The following is a 15,509-nucleotide window of genomic DNA, read 5'->3' as shown; positions in this document are numbered from 1 at the left end:
GTACAGAAACATAGATCTGCTGTTTAAGTTAAGGATTTGTTTGATTTGTCAGAAAAAAAGAAAAGGAGTAGTCCCAACACAGATAATTCTGATTCCATTTATTTATCTTCTTTAAGTACAGTTTCAAAGTAATTTACTTTGTAATTTTTGTTAAGATGCAATGCTTAGAAAAGCAGTGAGAAGTGTTTTACTGCATCCTAAGGGCAGGTGTGGTAGATTAAACATAGTGTGCCTGCCTGTAGCCTTTTCCTGAGGTCTGTTAATTCTGCGTGTCTCCTATAAAGTAATCTTCATAGAGTCAAAAAATAATTGGGGTTGGAAGGTACCTCTGGAGATTGTCTGGTTCAGCCCCCCTGCTCAAGCAGGGTCGCCTACAGCAGGTTGCCTGGGACTGTATCCAGTGAGGTTTTGAATGTCTCTGAGGATGGAGATGGCACAGCCTCTCTGGGCAGCGTGTTCCAGTGCTCAGTCACTCTCATAGTAGAGAAGTTTTTTCTTATGCTCAGATGTAACTTCCTGTGTTTCAGTTTGTGCCTATTGCCTCTTGTCCTGTCGCTGGGCACCACTGAGAAGAGTCTGGCTCTGTCTTCTTTATACCATCCCATCATATATTTTTAAATACTGATAAGAACCCCCTGAGCCTTCTCTTCTCCAGGCTGAAGAGTCACAGCTCTCTCAGCCTCTTCTCGTATGAGAGATGCTTCAGTTCCTTAATCATCTTTGTGGCTCTTCGCTGGACTTGCTCCATTAGGTCCAGGTCTCTCTTGTACTGGGGAGCCCAGGACTGGACACAGCACTTCAGCTGTGGACTCACCAGGGCTGAGCAGAGGGGAGGGATTACCTCCCTCAACCTGCTGGCAGCGCTCTGCCTCATGCAGACCAGGATACCACTGGCCTTCTTTGTCACAGGGGCTCATTGCTAGCTCATGGTCAATTGTTGTCCACCAGGATCCCCCAGGCCTTTGCTGCCAAACTGCTCTCCAGCTGGTGGGCCCCCAGCCTGTACTGGTGCCTGGGGCTATTCTTCCCCAGGTGACAGACTTTGCACTTTCCTTTCATGAACTTGATGGGGTTCCTCTCTGCCCATTTCTTCAGCCTGTCAAAGTCCCTCTGAATGGCAGCGCAACCATCTGGTATATCAGTCACTCCTCCCAGTTTTGTATCATTTGCAAACTTGCTGAATGTGCATTTGGTCCCATCATCCAGGTCTTTAATGAAGATGTCAGTCTTCATCAGTGAAGATGTTAATCTCCATTAATCTTCATTAACGAAGAAGCATTGGCCCCAGTATCGACCTGTGGGGGAAACCACTAGTGATTGGCCTGAAGATGGACTTTGTGCTGCTGGTCACAACCCTCTGAGCCTGGCAGTTCAGCCAGTTTCCCGTCCACCTCACTGACCCTGCTCCCAACTCTTGTGTGTTTCCTTTTTATGAGTTTACTTGGGTGCTCCTTGTTCTTGTCTTGATAGAATATTAGTTTGTTTTCTTGAAATACTTGTTCTTTTATCATTTAAGCAGTTTCTAGTGGTCACAAAGGTTCTGGAACAGCGTGATAACAGTTTGGCATATAATTGACTGAATTTTAATATATCTCTTCTAACTTCTTGAATTAGAATCTGTGGTGTTCATCTCTGGAAACAATGAAGTGGGAATTTGAATACCTCTTTGGAGATGTAGAATTCTGTAGGGTTTTTTTTGTCCTCTTTTCTCTAAGTTATCTTTTTTTCTCATTCTTTAATTGTATGAGAGTTTCTGAATGACCACTGTTGTTTGTTGTGCCTTTTTTTCATGATGAGAAGCCTTTAACTTGATTCCTTATGTTTCTTTGCAGTAACATTATGTATTCCTGGCAGGAACATTTTTGCTGTCTAGCATGTTGACTGTGTTATCTGAAAGTGTTTTTAGGTCCTATGCTCTTTCTTGGCTCCTCTCCTAGGGCAGTTTTTCTTCAGTTGGACTTTCTACTGTCAGTGTGGCCACTTACCACTTTCCTGTTTTTTATTAATTTTTAAGCAGAAGCCCTAATGTAGAATCAAATCTCAAGGTTTTAAGGGGACAAATCTTGATCAGACTGCTGCCTTTCAGTCTTTAGTCTTTTACCTGAAGCAGCATTAAAGCTCTGTTGAACACAGCAGAGAGAGCAAAGACAGCTTAGAACCAGCCTGTTTGTCTAATTCCTAGGGCAACCAGGGCTTGAAGACACTCCACTTTAATAGGAAACAGCCTCAGAATTCGGGTTTAGCTAATCCTTGGCAGGCTCTTTAAAGTAGCTGTAAGGCCTCTTTCTGTCATTTAGTGGTAGGGTATCAGTGTGAGTTGACACCTGACTTTTGCACACAGACGTGCATGAATTGAGAAGTGGCTCTGCTCGCTTGTGTTGCCATTTATGTTTCAAAGGTCAATAATTTTCTTCTTTAAAATATACTGCTTTTTAATGATATTTCTCAGGATAGTAAATAAATGTATTTACAGAAGGATCCTTTTAGTACACAGCGGTTTAGGTGCTTCTATTTTATTCTGGTCCTGTTGTCTTGACTATTACAAAAGGATATCAGAGTGGCACTTTGGCCACAACAATATTCACAAGTTCTGAAAATTCAGGCTAAAACCTATTTGTCAGCCCGGAAGTGTCAGTGAAGTGATGTGTCTTATGCCAAGTACTGCAACATACTGCAAATTGTTATTTAGGGTCTCTTAACTTCAGTAGGGCTCCTGGTAAGCTTATTTCTTCAGATAGTGTTGAAGTGCTACAGAAACTGAAATTTTCTGTCTTACCTTTTCTATAAGTCTTCATCCCTGCTGCGGTTGTCAGATGGTAGACAGCTGTTCCCTTTGCAAAGGGCTGCAAAGGTTGAAGATGACACTGCTGTCCGTGGATCATTATAGCTTACTAGCTGGAAATTACTACTCCACCACTCTACTAGTGGAAGGAGTTGTGCAAGTGCTCTATTTCTTACTATAGGCAAAGCCAGCTGGGTTGGCTTCAGTGGCTATTGAAGGTCATTGGAGCCCTCACACTGAGCTAGGAAATGTGGGTCTGCACAAGCAAGAAGCAACTGGTGACAGGAGTGCCTTCAGCTTCCACAGCTAGACGAGGGAGAGGACTTGTGTGATAGGTCTTAGTCAGCAACAGTTTTCCTTTAAGTGAGACATGTTGGGGTAGATCAGACAGCACTGCTACAAGCTTTTGTATTGTGTGTTTTCCTATGTTATGCAGTAGAGACCTGATTGAAATTCATATGCAAAAGCATACTAGAACCTGCTTCATAACTGTACTTGCAGGAGCTTTCCACTGTCTTCTGAAACCTAACCTTTTATCTGAAATTATTCTCCAAGCTGTTGATTACATTTTTCAGAACTGCAGTGTTCACGGTGATGATTGCGTCAGGCCCATCAGTTGTTATTTCCAGGTCCTCAATTTTCTTTTCAGCCTCCTGCAGTTTTAATCCCAAACCTTCAGGCTTCCTGTCCATGGAAACCATAGTAGCCTGGATTAGGTCCAACCTTCCAGAAATATGTACTGCATGCCTTGTAAAGAAATTAGATAATACTGGGTGGCCAAGGACTGTAGCTCTACACATTGCCAAACCAAAGGCAGGTAAGTCCTTCTCCCAGGCTGCAAGCCACATATGAATCTACTGCCAGATCCCTCACTGATCTTAATTTCCTCAAGGGCATGTTAAAGTCACTGTCCGTTCTCTTCTGAAAATCATATATGGTGTTAAAATTTTAAATCACTTGGGTGATTGTGAACAGTAGGACATACCATTAGCACACCCAGAAAATATCTTTTCACAGTTCCTGCAAGCAGATCCACATGATAATCCCTTTAAAATACATTTTAAATCAGGTGAGTTTTTCATTGTCTTAGTGAATTTGGTTTTGTTTTTTAAAACTGTCTGCCTAATCCCAGGCACTTGGTTTGGTATAATTATTCCTATGTACTTGTACACAGCACAGATGGGAACAGAGGGACTCAGACTGGCCTGCTCTTTTCTGTCTAGAGAGAAGGCTGTGCCTGCAGAAGGCAATGGCTCCAACTTTGCGGTATGCTTCCACTTCCTCTTGGCTCTTGGGAATGTGCACCCAGTGTGGGCCTTGCCTCTCTGCAGTGGGCAGGGCTGAGAGGGGGAGAGGGAGCCAGCGGGGCCCATCCAGGTTTTCTCTTCCAAAATGTTGGTAGAGAAGCATCTTGAGTCAGTCTTAGGCTTACTGCTAGAGAGTTCTTTTTATTGTGGAAATACTATGACTTTTCCTATATAGGGCACACATGGTGAGATCTCAACATTTTTGCAAAAGCAAATGAGAATGTAAGATTCAGGTTAATGGCAGAGGGCAGTATCGGAGTCTTTAAATAGAACAATTCACTCCAGTCAAAGGATGAACATGGCTACATGACTACAGATTTTTGCTGTCATAGCTATCTCGGCTAAAGGTGTAAAGACGTTTGACCCCTGACTTGATCCCTGACTGACACAGAAGCTCTTCCTGTGGATACACTTATCGTGACAAGCCTCTGTGTTTACTGAGGTAATTTTTTTCACTTACTGGACGAGGGAAGAAGGACCCCAGGAAAAAGCTGTGCCAGCAAATAATGCGATTCTGCTGCTATGAATGATGCCTGTGCAGGAGACGCTATCAGTACAGTTTGCTAGGACAGCTATACCAGCAAAGCCATTCTATTCTAGATACACTCTTGTCTTCTGTTCCAGTTTGTCATGCATGATTTATATCTCTGTTACCTCTTCAGATCCCTAGGCACCTCTCAACGCAAAAAGAAATTAAAACCCAATACAGATATGAGTCTGCCCTGTATTGGAGTGTTGGCATTTCAGGCTTTTGTATTGCAACTTTCCCAGCAAATAGGCTGTCCTGGAAGAACTAATGTTGCTCTACTGATCTGCAGAGGTACCACCTCAACCATGCTTCGGTCTTATTTCCTATCAACTCTCAGGTTGCCTGAAATGCCTTTGAGAGAAGATGAGGTTTTCAGATTGCCTGGAAGGTCGTAGCTGTGACCTGCAGTGAGCCATGGAGGGAAAAAAATTGTATCTTCAAAAATTAGAGAAAACAACCTGACAACACAAGTGTCAGGATTGCATAATGTTTTGTCCTGTTATATCTTCCAGTTTAATTTTTGTCAGACTGGGGTTTTGGGTTTTTTTTCTTGCTGCTATCATTAAATTTTCCTTCATTTTTCTAAAGAAAGTGTTTGCATCCTGCTCTGTGATTTTGGGCTGCATTCCTCCCGAGCAGATTGGCATGTCACTCTGATGGCAGGTTCGCAGTTAGACTCCTTAGATCAATAAATCATCTTAGTTAGTTGTTGAGCATATCAGATTTGAATTTTAAAAATCCACAGTCTCACTTCTAATACCACAGTGGCCAAAACGTGATGTAATTTTTTAGAGACATCTGAAGAATTGCTCAATATTTCACTCATATAACCTTGCCAGCATTACTTTTTGACCAGCTCACTGTTTGATTGGGTTTTAGTCTCATGATTTCTTTCCAACTATTGAAGGGGTTTTTTTTTTTTTTTCTGAAGAGACAGACAACCGTGTCTTTAAAGAAACAAAACAACTGTGTCAACAGATGGGAGAGAAAATGCTGTGTCTGAAATAGTGCTAGGAACAAGCTGTGTTAAAAATAGGTAGTCTTGCCACAACTGTTTCTTTGGCCAGTGTGGAAATCCTTTCACTTACTAGCATGCTCTCAAAACCGTACTAAAACCATGCTAGAAAAACTGCCCAGTCAGTCTATAAAATGTTGCTAGAATAATAACTACATTTTCTCTGTCTAATTGTAATAATCATACTAGTAAGGGAGAAAGGCTAAGCAAGCTGTGTTGCCAAGGGAAAGCTCTTAACAATTCCTTTGACAGACCCCAGGCCTATAGCAACTAAAACACATCTGTTGCAGTTTTGGATGTATATTCTAATGGTGTGACCCCATGCCCCAGCAGTACTAGCGAAGTCACTAGGACAGCTATATAACGAGGAACCGGAGGGTGTCCGAATCTTGCTGAGAAGCCTCATTTCAGTCCTATGTATGCAGAGCAGTAATCTTCCTGTCCCACAGACTATCTGGGGAAAGCCCATAACAGTTTTGCTAACATGTTTTCTTTGAAAGAAAACTTCTGTCCTCTCAAAAATAGGAAAGCAAGCTGAACTATGCTTAAACGTGGCTGTTACCAGCAGAATTACAGCTGCAGTTTAGACATTGCATTTCTGCTTTCCATCTGTTGTCTCACTTATTTTTTCAGTCTGTCTCCTTGCTTTCAATTGTCTCTTCTATGTCTCAGTTTATTCAATTTTCAGGGCCGGCCAGCCATTTCAGCATTATCGCTGCCCTAATGGCTGTAAGAAGAGCAGAGAAGCTCTTTGCTAAACGATTTTTTCCACAATGCTGCTGTGCTTTGTTTGGTTGGTTTTTGTTGGTGCTTGGCGCTCTATGTTGTGTCATCTTGAAAGAGAGAAGATGTTTGCATAATGTGTATTTTGCTGTAATTGTTTAATTTCTGCAAACATTTATACCATTCAGCTCCCTGTGCCTTTGGGGCAGGGTCAGATTGTAATCTCAAACAGAAAATGAAAAAGCTCTTTGACCTCACTCTGGATCTCTCTGGTGGCCTGAAGGAGCAAGAGAGCAGGTAGAGCTTGGCGCTCAGGTTTCCCCTTGCCGTGGCCTCCTCCAGGCTGCTCTCAAAGGCGGTGTGCTTTGGACCAGGCAGCCTTGGGTGGCTGAGCAGAATTTAGGGCAGCCCTGAGGCATCTGTAATTTATTCCTGATCTCTGAGATTGGACTAAATGCAAAGGTAGATAAGGCCCCTTCATCTGGGGAGAAGGGCAGATGGAGGCGAATGGTGCAGCCTACTGCTGAAGGTAAATTCCCAGTGAACTGTTACAGCCCTGCTGTTTGCAACAGACTTTTTTCTTTCCCAGTTGTCTGCAGTCTAGGAATGCTCCTGGGGAGCCATGCTTGCCTGGGAGTTGTCTGCACTAGATTAATGTTTCTTGCCAAGTCTAAAGGAAATTTAAAGGAAAAGGAAAGGTTTCAGGAGACTTTGGAGACTAACCAGTTACTTCAGTGCACCGAGGAAAGAGCCACATTCCTTATCAAAATAGCACGTTCGTTCTTCCTACTGTTTTGTCATTCCCATGGCAAGGAAGTGGAACTGTAGAAGCCGAAACACCCACGATTTTTCCTTGTTCTTCCAGTGGGTAAAAAAGCTCCCAGTTCACTCTGTGAAAAGGCTCAGAGAGGTTCATCAGCAATTCCTGAATGCGAGGGATTTCCTCATGGTAGCTTATTGCCTTATCTTTTCTGTTTTACCTCCTTCTACCTCAGTGGTTCCCTGCAATCCATGGGTAGTACATATAGATATCCAGTCCAAGGATCCAGTCCTGTTTTTTTATTTTTTGTTTTTGCTTAATCAATCTGTGGATGAGTGAAAAAGTTTAGTGCTTTACATGCATAAGTGACAGTTTGATTAACAGCTGAATTCTACCTTCTTCTGCTATGATGAGCTCTAAAGGCAGTCAGTGCAGCCACCTCAGTCGGGGACAAACCCATATTCAGAAAGATGTGTGCTGCCTGTTCACCTTTGACTTGAGCACATGCTTTGCTTTGCTGAATTTGCTTTACTGATTAGAGACAGAATTAAGCATATGCTTAAATGGCTTGCTCGGCTGCCAATGAGGCTGCACAATTTGTCTGCCCTAGAGCTCATTTTCCTGTTGAATTCAGTGAGAGCGGAATCAGGCCATAGTGGCAGAGAGGGGTTGCAGTTGTATTTGGCAGGCTACACCAATTATAACTTACTCCTTTCGTATTGTAAAATGAGGTGCTGCTTTCTCATTATTGCCAGATTTAAATTATGCTCATGAGTCTAGTCAATATTGTTTCATGGGAAAAGCATAGGGATACATTTTTGCCTTAGCTATAGGGACGTATAAATGGGATCCCACAAGGCTCTCCCATAGCTGTAGCCAGGCTAACTGCTATTGTGCTTCCTCATTTTTCAGACTGTTTCATTCTTATGTTGGACACCAAAATCATTAGCAGACATTCACTGGCAGCATTTAAAAGTATATATTTAGAATGTGAAATAAAGAAACCAGACATTTGTGATGCACCACTAATCTATTAGTAATTTGTTTAGCTCCACTCCCCCACACATACAAGAGAATAAAATAAAAGTGATTAAAATAAAAGTGATTAAAAACAGTCTTTATATTTATGGCCATTTTTGTTTTCTCTTTAACATACCAGCTCATTTTCTTTTTCTGAGAGTCAGTGGTGATTACAGAAGGTGAAAAATTGCTAACAAAATTAAAGAGAAGTTCAAGTTGGCTGTGGAGCCAAAAGTGTGATTCAGGAGCTGAAAATATCTCTGCGCTTCATGCATCAAACTCAAACACTGTGCTTTGGCAACGCCCCCCGGATTAGAAACGGAGTTTGAGGTCATTCCTCCTCCAGCCTGCCATGTATGGGTAGGGCCCACGCTCATGACAAATTAGTGACTTACTGAGCACACGCCAAGAGCACAGTGACATCAGTGCAGAGGGATCATGGACCATGCCTCACTGGGAAGGACCAAAGGCTCCACTGCCTTCTTCCTTGTGTGTTTCTTTAGACCTGAAGGAAGAGTGTGAACATAATGGGAATGAGGACACTTTAAACATTCTCTTTCTAGACATGAAAATAACAATGCAAATAGAAGTAGAGCACTTGTTTCCCTGTAAAGTCACACAGCATCCAGCAAAAATGCTAACAAAGTTTGTGGTCAGAGGTATATTAATGGTCCATTCAGATTTTTAAGCCAAAAGTACGGCTGCCAGTGATGGTGCTTCACTGTGGCTGCAGACTTGAAAAGACACTAGTGTATCCTGTGCTGTGCAGGCTATCTTTGCAACCAGAAACTTAGTGTCAGGGACCAATCTCAGTTTATTTGGTGTAAATCCAGAGTACCTCGAATGAAATCTGTGCTCTGACTTAGCACTAGTCTCCCTGAGATCTTAATTTTATTTTTTAGAGAATAATGGCTCAGATTCTGTAGGTGACAACAACAAAAACTCTGTAAACAGACCCTAAGTCCATAGAATTCACATATTTTCCCTGCTGACAAGTGTCTGCCATTACCAGGCCTCACATCTCCCTGCTGGTATTCTGTACACCTGGCTATTGCCAGCTTCTCAGGAGCAAAGGTAGCTCTTATCCGCTGCTGAGGTTTCCTGTGCTGCTGCCCTTGCTCTGCTGGGGGCTTGAACTTGCATTGGATGCCTGCAGGGACGGTCTTTCTGGTGAGATGGTTTTGACAGCTCAAGTGGTTCTCACGGATTTATGGGACGCCTGCTGCCTTGCAGTCTGCCTGCTTGGCAGCTGCAAGTGGCTGTGCCTCAGTTTCTTCACAGTGTGCATGGCTGTTATTTTTTCACCTTTGAGATGGTTTTGTAGCAGGGTAGCTGTTCAAAGGAGGGAGCAAATGCAAAGGCACTTGATGTAGGAGGTTCCTCATGGTAATTAGAGTGGGTTTTACTGAAGCCTGTTTGGATCCCTTAGAGCATGAACTGTACCTGGAATCCTATCTTGGGCTCTGCTGATACCTTGAAGTTTTAGCTTTCTCTGCCCACTCTCAGATGATCGCCAGATGTACTAGCATCTCTGTGCCAGCTGGCTGCACAAACAGCCCTGTTTTCTTGGCAACAGCAGACTAGACAAATGGGTTGAGCAACATGTGTATATGGACACAGTGTCAATTGTCAGCCTGACCATTGTCTAAAAGCATCGAGCCTGGTTAGTGAGGACATTGATCTCAGCTGGCAGTGTCTAAACTGCTATTTGCAGTGAGGTTATGGGCCTATACTTAGGGGATGTGCTTTTGCTAATTTAGCTCTTGGCTGAAGTGAAAAAAAGTAACCCAAAATCATTCCAGTGCTAGCAGCAAAATAGGATCCTGCACATAGTGAATTCTGGGGATAAAGAAAAGAATGCATAGAGAATCAAATGCTTTATTTAATGCTGCCGAAGAAGAAATCATTTATTTTATTTTAATAAAGCGAATTGCCTATGTCTAAATTAAACAAACAAGGTTCATAGGTGATGTTCCAAAAGTCGTTTGGCACAATATACCTTTTAGGTAAATTTTGGGCCTGATTGATTGCTAACTTTCTGCAGAGACAAGAGCCAATAGAAACAATTGCACTAAAATATACATGCTGTTTTAATTTATATAATATGTATACATATATCTAAGGATATACACATATGCACAAATATATATTCATACATATATAAATGTCAACAAAATGAAAAAAAACTTACAAAGATTCTTGGTGTTCTTTGCCTGCAGATCGGCAACATTGCACTAGCATGCAGGAACCCAAGTACCAAAAATAACAAAAAGCTGTGAATAAATAAAATTTAAATGGGCTATTACACTCCTATTGAGAAAAATGTGGAAAAGGAAGAAGCATAAATACTGAAAATGAAATTAGTCTTCAATTTCTTTCTGTTTTAGTAATGAAGATGAAAATGTTTACAGCATAGCGACATTTGTTTCAAAAATTAAATTCTATTTCTTTGGCTTTGGAGGTAGTTTAAAGTTTGAACTGTTAATTTCAGCCACCTGTTTGTTGCTGAAACATGTTTTTGCAGTATCCAGAGCTGCCAGAATGACCTGGAATTAAGAGGGTAAAGGTAAAGACACTGTATTTCAATTCATATATTCATAGATGAATTGTGCAAACATATTAAGTAAGAACACAAGTATAGTAATGAGAATAAACATCTTCCACTTCTTCCAAATTCAATTACATATGCTATGATTGTATTTGATCAGGGCATGAACGTCATTTCTCAGATGATTATGTTCTGCCATTGATCATATGAAGTCAATTTAAGGTATGACATTGCTTTTACCTTCCTCAAGTAGGAAGACATTTTTGCTTCTACTCTTAGCTGCTGTAGCTATCAAATTATGTGTCTAATAAATTGTGCCTTGTTTAGAGAGCGATAACTGTAAAATATTGCCCATTCAGAGAAAAAGTGAGATTTAGACTGATGCTTGGAGTTTAATGCATCACAGCAGCAATCAAGCAAATTTCAGATTTCTTACCTCTCCCATTACAAACTATAATTCACAGAATTCTCTGGACTTCCCACATTTCAAAAGGAGAAAGAGGGCACTAGAAAATCCACACAGACTGGGTTCACAATCCCTACATAACACAGCAAAGAATCGTGGTCATTTAGTAAGACAACTGTTTCATCTATATGGAGGGTGGTTTGAACCCATGGAAAAGAAGCGAGAAATTTGCATCTCGCAGCAGTGCTTTGAGTTATCCAGCCATGAATTCAAGCCCTGGGGTGGTAAGCTACAGAATTGTGTAAATTTTTATACAATGTGTTGCATTGATTTTCTTTGATACAAATCATCCTATACAGCACTGGAATCTGCTTGCAATTTAGATGGCATCTGGCTTTCCTATAGACCTGGTCAGACTGAGGTTTTAGGTAATTTCCCAAAGCATGTTAAGGTACAGTGTGTGCTGGAATGGTATCTGATGCAAGACAGTTAGGAGCAACATGGGCCAGGCTTTATTTGCCCTTTGTACTCTTGAGGCAATTTCACTCATTTACTGTGCTGTTTCAAAACCTTAAAATAATTAGCAGTAAAATAAATATTTGTCAGTTGTTTTCCTTAAACTTTAGTTTCTCATTAAAATACCCATGAAATTTCTGATATCTTTTACATTGCAAGTCCACAGGAATCCCACTCTCACCCCCTAACTAACTGAACTTACAGTGACAGTCTAAAAGGTATATAAGAGGTAATATAAAACAAAGTCCTTGTTTGTGTTGATCCATGGAAGGAATTAATCTTTATGGGCAGATGATACCAATGCCCTGGTGCATTTTTACTTTACCACTAGAGGTGCAGGTTTATGATTATAAAATAATTACTGGAGTTGCCAAGGGAGAATCTAGTAGCCTTTCAGAAGCAGATGATAATAGTCATTATCAGAGTACTCCTGCCTGTGTGTTTCCAGGTCCCATGTAAAAGGCTGAGTTTATGAGATACAAAGTTCATAATGAAAAAAGTTTTCCAAGCAATAAGCCATGCTTCTCATACTCTCATTTCACTTCTGATGTGCTTGTTTATCTTAGGCTCCATGACTGGCAATCAACTGCAGTAGGCTGAAATAGTCTTGAGCAGATACCACCAAATATTAGCAAATTATCAGCGATGGTCGTTGCATTGCTGTGTCTCTTTGGTGGGCAGTTCTTAAAGGAACGGTTGTTTACTCTTGCTGCCAAAGAACTAATGATTGCACAAGTTTTTATTAATGCAGTGATAAAAACAAATTAAAAGTTCCTGGTTTTAGTATCACAGCAATGCCTCTGAGAACTTTAATTGGGCAGTAAAATTCCATTTGGTGACACATGCACTATCTGGGGTTGTTAAAGACTCTGTAGGTTGGCTGTTTCCTCAGACCATGGGCTTTTTGCTAGCTCCAGTGCTGCCCTAAGATAGTAAGTTAGTAAGGAAATACAGTAGTACTGTGTAAATCTTACTGTCCTTAATCAGATCTTGCTCCGGATAATATTTTTCCTAATTAGAAGCATAGATTAAGCTTCTTAAGGTAAAGACTCAGAAACTGATCCAAGCCTTACTGAGATCAGAAGGAGTCTTCCACGCTTGGATCAGACCCTAAAGTATCCTTTGAGAAACTCTGTTGAAGACGGTCACAGTGTGGGGGAAGACTCTGACTCCCGTCAGTTAAGAAGTAAAAACTAAATTAGTGAAAACAGAATGTAGAGTTCCTTACGGATTTCAGTTTTAATACCCCTTTTTGAAGCTGGAGAAGCAGTGTGTTTTTTTGTTTCATAAATGACATCTTTCACTCACTAGGCTTCTCCTTTTACAGAAGTCCCCTTTGCTCCTGCCAAGGTGCTATAGAGAGGATTTAGTGTAAATGAGAGTAAAGCCCCTTGTCTTTGGGCTGGGGATTAGATAAACATGTTTACAACACATGTTAATTAAAAACAACTTCGTGCAAGCATAGCCATCATCAGTAAAGCCAGTTAGGCCTGCTGTGAAAGAGCGAAGGATCAGTGTTACCTGCGTGGGGGCTGGAAGGTGTCCGTCCAACACTGGGGAAAGCCTGTTGCAGTTCAGAGCACCCCTAGTTTTTACTGAAGGATTACATGAGTATGTGACTCATGAGTAAGGACTCATGACGTTACTGCTGTGCTTTGCTTTTCGACTAGAACTTTTCTCAAGCTAGTTGTAAAAATAGAGTGAGATACTGGCCCTGCTAAAAACAGAGTTTTGCCCTTGACTCCAACCTTGCTGACGTTTCACCTATAGATTGAAACCTCATAGGGGCCTGTCTGTTCAAAGATTCAAAAGTGGCTGCTGGCTGTACATCCAGATTCATTTCCTAGAAACTTGTATATTGATGTGATAAAGTGTCAGGGTCCGGAGCCAGAACATATGTTATTTTATACACTTAAAGGCCTGTATAGACCACTGTTGACATTGCTAGTTAGTAACACATTATCATTTGTTGTTTGTTTTTGTTGCTGATAGCAAACTTTACAGAAAAAAGCATAAACATATGCCTTTTATTACTAACTGGTCCCAGGCCTATTTTACCCTTTGGGTTTTGGTGCTCTGTTCCTGTTGGATCACATCTGCCTTCTGCTAACAGTGGAAGTCCTGTCCTTTGCCCACCCTGTTAGGGTCAGGCTTTGTACAGTGTGTGAGGCAGCACGGACAACCGTTACACTCATTGAAAACGGTGGGAGATTTGCTATTGACTTCTCTGGGAGGGCAGTTAGGCCGTATGAACAAATCTGTACGTCCAGCATGCAAAGTCTGAGATTTTCTTGGATCTGCATCCTCTCATGCTCCTCTCCCTCAACATCTGTAGGCCCCTGGCCACAGTTTTCTCTTGTTCTGGTGACCCGAGTGCCCGGTGTGGGTGGGCGACCAGGCCCCAGAGTGATGGCCCAGCCACGCTGGGCACGACAGGACAAGGAGCGGGAGCAGCGGCAGCGCGGCTGTCGTGTGATGCCCATGCTCGTTGTCAGGCCCCATCGTGCAACGTGGGGGTGGGATCTCACGTACTGAGGTTTGAGGGCATGGGAAAGCCTGGAAGAAAGGGGTAACCGTATTGCAGATCCTGGGCAAAATGCGAGCTGTGGTTGTCTCTGGAGTGCTCCTGCTGTCTGTCTTTCACAGCGGTCTTCAACCAGCCAGGCCCATTTGAGCGTGTGGTCACTACAAGATTATTGAGGATAGGTTGTCTCTGTATTAACGAGGCAGGCATTTTAGTCAGCTCTATTATGTGCAAATTAGATATGACTCCGGTTCCTGGCACATTGCCTGCATGCCCTGATTAAGGGTAACCTCATTGCATCCAGCACTCCCCCACCCCTGCAGGTGTAAATAGGGTAGCCTATAGCTATGCCTTTGGCATTAGCTCGCATGGGGTCTGCTGGGGTTCTGTGCTTGGGGCAGGATCCAGCCTGCCTTTTGGAGCTGCAGAGACCATGCAGCACAGCCAGAGCAGGAACTTGTTTTTTCACTGTAGGTGGCGAACTCAAAAATACATGATTGTATGTAACTTGTGGTCTTTTACGTCTGTCGTCTTCACCTCAGAATATTTTTATTTTATATGGCTATTCAGCCCACTGCACGTTTTAAATTCCAGGAGAGATACTGATTTCTTGTGCCACATTACGAGGGAAAAATAGCAAGAAGGATTGTGACTGAATCTTTGAATTCCTTACATGTATTTATGTAGCCAGTGTGATAATGTCGTTTAAGTTATAAAGCAGTAGCAGGATGACTTGACCACAGTTCTTAAATATCTTTCATATTTATGTTTCAAATAGGTGGAGGAGTGTGTGAACAGCCATATTCGCTGGAGTAGTGAACCAACTTGCCTTGACTGGAACCATTATTCACTTGCACCTTTGACATCAGCAGCCAGGTAGGGGAAGAGAAGAAAAATGTGTTTTGAATGAACTGAGGTAGCAGGCCTGGATGAATATTTTTTTCATTCTCTGAAGGCTTGAAGTGGAACTCACTCACATTTAAATACTGACTAATTTCATGTACTTTAGTTACAAGTGAACTCATATCTTGCTGAAATATCAGGATTTTCTCTTTTTGGACAGGTTGTGCTTTTGTGAATTTGGAAGTGCTCTCTCTGCTTTGCCTACATATTTGGTTTGCCACTTTCCCTTCCCTGTACAATTTTTGCAGCAAGCATCCAGGGAGCATGCTTTTTGAAACAAATAAGTAGAAAAATGTGCTTATAAGAAACAGAAGAAAAAGTGTTGGGTGGGGTTTTTTTATCTGGAAACAGTTCTGTTCAGTTTATCTTGCCATATCAAATGTACTGCTGATGGTATTTGTTGAAGATCAAGGTGTATTTTTTCCTCTGGCTCTTGAATGCTTGGGCACATATAAATTGCAGTTACAAAAATAATG

At 41.8% G+C, this 15,509-nt stretch overlaps 1 protein-coding gene across 6 annotated transcripts in view; it reads left to right on the top strand.

The window, feature by feature from the left end:
* The window catches only part of HIVEP2 (HIVEP zinc finger 2), a 152,677-nt gene that overhangs the window by 82,881 nt on the left and 54,287 nt on the right, over positions 1 to 15,509 (top strand). For all 6 annotated transcript variants that reach the window (XM_064509067.1, XM_064509070.1, XM_064509066.1 and 3 more), the window contains one exon: positions 14,909 to 15,006. The gene's annotated coding sequence lies outside the window, so the exon portion shown is untranslated. The remainder of the gene's footprint in view (positions 1 to 14,908; positions 15,007 to 15,509) is intronic.

Source organism: Dromaius novaehollandiae, chromosome 3 (genome assembly GCF_036370855.1).
Source record: "Dromaius novaehollandiae isolate bDroNov1 chromosome 3, bDroNov1.hap1, whole genome shotgun sequence".
In the NCBI taxonomy this organism is placed as follows: domain Eukaryota; kingdom Metazoa; phylum Chordata; class Aves; order Casuariiformes; family Dromaiidae; genus Dromaius; species Dromaius novaehollandiae.
This window is presented reverse-complemented; position numbering and strand designations above follow the sequence as displayed.